Source organism: Lathyrus oleraceus, chromosome 7 (assembly GCF_024323335.1).
Source record: "Lathyrus oleraceus cultivar Zhongwan6 chromosome 7, CAAS_Psat_ZW6_1.0, whole genome shotgun sequence".
In the NCBI taxonomy this organism is placed as follows: Eukaryota; Viridiplantae; Streptophyta; class Magnoliopsida; order Fabales; family Fabaceae; genus Lathyrus; species Lathyrus oleraceus.
The window spans coordinates 301013987-301018835 of NC_066585.1; the positions used below are offsets into that span (position 1 = coordinate 301013987).

At 37.2% G+C, this 4849-nt stretch overlaps 1 long non-coding RNA gene across 1 annotated transcript; it reads left to right on the top strand.

The window, feature by feature from the left end:
• The first annotated feature begins 928 nt into the window (after positions 1-928).
• LOC127106465 (uncharacterized) lies at positions 929-2971 on the top strand. Its single transcript, XR_007795399.1, has 2 exons — positions 929-1280; positions 2260-2971. It is a non-coding gene; the product is annotated as an uncharacterized LOC127106465 (long non-coding RNA).
• The last annotated feature ends 1878 nt before the right edge of the window (positions 2972-4849 follow it).

The following is a 4849-nucleotide window of genomic DNA, read 5'->3' on the forward strand; positions in this document are numbered from 1 at the left end:
CATTGTTTGGTTTGTCTGGGATGCCTTATATGAAAGTCTGGACTTGAGGCCTCGAGATCCACAACTTTAGAGAAATAGTTTTATCAAGTGATCAAGGGAACTTTGATCACTTGAATAAATTGTGGGATTATACATGAATCAAAGAATTTAGTTAATCAAAATTTATTTTGATCAACTTAAATCAAAGGGGTTTAAATTAAATTAAGAATTATGGTTAATCATGTACAACCTAATCTAAAGGTTAATAACATGTATAAATCATAATTAAGGGATCATGCAAATATTAAGATCAAATTAATCATCAATAATCAAATATCATATAAAAATGAATGATTAAAAGATCGATTATTCTAAGTCAATTTCTAATCCTAAAGGAACATGAAATCTACTAATAAATCCTAGGGTTAGAATTTTCAAATCTCATGGGTGAACCATTATGGAATTAAAACTAGAATTAAATTCTAATTAAAATTGATTATTCTAATTATCTCTAATCAAAACAATTAATTCTAATTAAAATCTTAATCCTAATTAAATTCTAAAATTCTAACATGTTAATCCTAATTAATTCCCTAATTAGCCTAACTAATCAACATTTTAAAAGAACTAAAACAATTAATCAAAAAGATTAAAGCAAATAATAGAAATGGGCCTGAAGGGGGTGTAAAGCCCCTGTACAGGGTAAGCAAAGCAGAAAGCGCTTGGGCCCTGGGTATTAGGTCCACCGAAGTAAGGTCTCATGATTCTGGGAGGTGTAGTCATGGCAGGTGAGGTGTTGCAAGCACTTATGGGTGCAGAGGCCCAATTCCAAAGGCTCACGCTGGAGGTCAATTGGATAGAGGGTGCAGGTGAAATATGATGGTGTAGGTGGTACGTGGATTGGGCCTAAGAGCCCAATATATGAACCCAAGAACACACTTCACAACTCAAGTTCAGAAGCTTCCATGGAACTTCAAAACCTCACATTCAGACCTCGCTCCTCCCATGGGGATTTCAGACAGTCGCCTCTGCCGCGCCGGAAATCGCTTATGGCGGCGGATGAGGTTCAAACACTACCTTCAATACACCAAACGAACTGTATCCTCCTCTTTCTAAACCCTAAACTCACTCACTCCAATTTTAACTCTATTAGTCTGAATCGAACACACTAAATAATGAACCCTAATTTCAAATACATCCATTCCAAACCAAAGGGAGGAAGATGGAGGTTAATGGCTATTAAGTACCTACACGCGTTTCCGATGAGGTTAATGGCAAGAAAATACCAGAGGCAACACCAGGTAATTTTGATTCTTTCCTGGCAAATCTTCTTCTACTCCACTCCTTAGTCTGCAGGAAGAACGAGTCTGAAAGCGGAAAAGATAGGCTTAAGCTCCACCACTTTAAGCTTCAATGTGAAGCTTTAATGGCGTCTCTAAGAAAGAGCTCCGGTGGGGTTTGAGGGAAAGAGAAAATCTGAGATTAATGTGAGAATTCTGAGAGTGAAAAAAAATCCGTTGCAACTGAACTGTGATGAGGGATCTTATAGGGCAGCTTGAATATAACCGATTTGGGCACCTCGGGTAGCAATTAAGGCACAGTTGAATTCTGTTAAGTTTCCCTGTGTAAATTGGTTTGAAATGATGATACTGTTATGCTTTCTGTCAATTTCAATTACAAATTGGTTTGATTAAATTAGCTATTAAGTGTTAACTGTTAGTTATAAGTAGGCTTTTTAGCTGTGATGTTAGGTAAAGGTTAATTACTGTTAAATGAGTTGTGCAATGCACTTTAATTTTCTGTTAGTGAGCTTGAACTGTTGCAATCGTTTATTGTTTCTGTTAACTGAAGGATGAGTAGTTAGTATCAATCTAAGTCCCTTGAATTTTCGACTGAGTTATTGACTCTCATTGAATCCTGTTAATTTGATCCCCTTTTCTTATCACCCTGAATTAATTGCAAGGAAAATCTACTGGGAATTGTCACTTGACTGGAAATGCCTTGTGTTGGATGATAAATGTTAAACTGCTATCAAACTTAATGAACTGAATTTTGATGTCATACCGGTTTATTGTTATGATATATGTGTTTTCAAACCATGTCATGATACTTTTCCTGTTGAACCTGCCATCACATGAAATATATGCCTATCATGAGTAGGTCCTGGTGTTGCATGTCACGCACTCTAGTTCTGACCTTGGTTTCGTTTGCTAGCTTCATTTGGCATGTGACTTCATTGTTTTGGCATGTTCCTGACTTGGTATTTTTTTTATATTACAGCTTAGTTCATATCGTGTGTAGACCTGTTAGTATTTTGCAACTTGGTTTGTGTTCAATGCCCAGATCATTTGCTGCAGATTGACCATCTGACATGGTAGGATCCATGATTGAGAGGCAAGGTATGCCAGGGTAAGTTTTTCATGCAACAATTGGTATTAACTGATGTCCCATGTGTATGATCATGTATGCTTGCCATGAATGTGATATGCTTCTCATGAATGTATTGTTGGTTTGCGCTACATGATGCTCTGCAATTATCATGTTTGGATGAACACTTGGCCATGGTTTGCAATGGATTAATGGGGTATTCTGACTTGTTCTTAGTTCTGCAGGTATAGCTTATCAATACTGCCTCACTTCTGACCTTGGTATAACCTCATGTAACATGATTTAGCATGTTGCAACATTACTTTGCTTTGCTAGGCTTACTTGCTCAAGCTAAGTCCATGGCATGATGGCATCAATGTGGAAAACCATGTCCAAAATGCCAAATCAAGATTAAAGTGGAATTGGAAAATGGGATGAGAATTAGGATTAGGAAGTTAGGGGTATAGGATGGAAAAAGATTTTGAGTTGACTTTGGCCAAAGTTGACCAAAGTCAACATTTGGTCAACATGTAATTTTTTTCATTTTCTTAGATGTAATGAACATTTCATGGATGATAGTGGATAGATTTGGTTATTTGAATGAAAAGTGAATGGATTTAATACACGAATATGTTACTTGATTTTGAATTTGGATGTACATGACTTATAATGAAATGGACTTAAGTATGAACATGTTAAAATGACTTAGATAAAACCAGATCAAGGACCACCAATGACACATGCAAGAAAATTACAAAGTCTTAAGCAAAGCCAATAGAATGCAAAGTACTAAACACAACATGGCCCAAGCAATGGTATCATGATCATGATCAAATGAATGAATGGAAGTAAACGAGGTTTTATGAGATCAAGATCTTGGGTTAGCAAAAAAGGACTCAAGCACAGATGAATGGAATCAAAACCAAGGCCATAACATGAATGAGAAGTTGAATGAAGCACACAACAACTATAACTAGGGTTATGAGGCCCACCAGTGCAAATGGGGTCACATTAGGGTTTAGATTACCTAAGACATACCTTCATGAAGTTTCTTGAATCCAAGATCAAGAAATTAGGGTTTTAAATGTCACTAGATGAAAAGTCAAGTCACAAAGCACACTATGACCATACCCTCCTTGATTAGGGTTTTAATGGGACATACACCTCAACCAAGACCTTTGAATGAATCTCGATGCTTCACAAGCAAATTTTCAATGCATGACTCCAATTAGGGTGGTTTTGATAGCCAAGACAAGGCCCAGAGAACACTCACAAAGTCCCATAACCAAATCATCAAGAAATTAGGGTTTGAATGCCTTAGGGAGGGTCATGATGAGATCTTATTGAATCCATGCTTCAAATACCAGGTAATTAGGGTTTCACATCCCCTATGATCAAATGAATAGCCATTGTCGTGCTTTTGATCTTTGATCTACACACAAACCCTATCTTACAAGCTAAGAGCTTTGAATCTACAATGATCAACTTAATGGATGAATGATGCACATGAAAGTGTGTAGATGATTCCCAAGTCAAGGATTGAATGAAAAGATAAAAAAGGGGAGATAAAGTTTTGGGGTATGACAGTTGGCTGAAGAAATGGCAACTTAGAAACCCTTATGTTATTGTTTATGAGTTGCCATCATTGAAGATATGTTCCTTCTTCCATGCACCAAAGAATCACAATCTGGATTCCTGACAGGATTGTGGAACATATCGAAGCAGGTCAAAGTTTTTCTCGTGCAAAGGTAAACCATATTGACAGAAGGAACTTCAACCGATAGCTAGAAAATATTTCACCTTGTACGCCCGCAGGATTAGACGATGACTTCAAATGGGCTGATGTATATTACTTTATAAAGCTACATCATATGCATGCTTGTATGTGGGATACGAGACCATCGGGGGCTATAATAGATGGTTTGAATCAGATAATAATGACGTCTGAATCGAGCATGTTAGCTAGAATTTCAACCTATGAGAAAACAAGTTAATATCGGCCTTACAAGCCGAATATCAAGAAATGGTGGATGTCGAAGCCACAATGTTTGAAGTGCAACCAACGGAAATTGCCCATAATGACCAAGAAACAACCTCAAAAAATTGCGGGCTCGATTGTATACTTGATGACGAGCCTTTGGGATTTGAAAAATGCCCATTGACCTTAACCAAAAAGATGCAAGCTCAAGATCCTTTTGAAGAGGTAGATTTAGGATGTGGGACGAATAAAAGGCCAACTTACATAAGTGGCAAACTCGACCCAAGCTTGAAAATACAAGTAAGCAAGGTTCTGAAGGAGATCAAATATTGCTTCGCTTGGGATTACGACGAAATGCCTGGAATTAGTTGGGATTTGGTGGAATTGAAACTACCAATTAAGCCTGACAAAAGGCTTGTAAAGCCATCCCCATCTTTGATTTTCTTGATAGTGTTTGTTTTTTTTCCTTTGAGAAGCTTTCCCATGAAAACGTTTGGTATTCTTGTCCCTATTCAGCCATTTTGT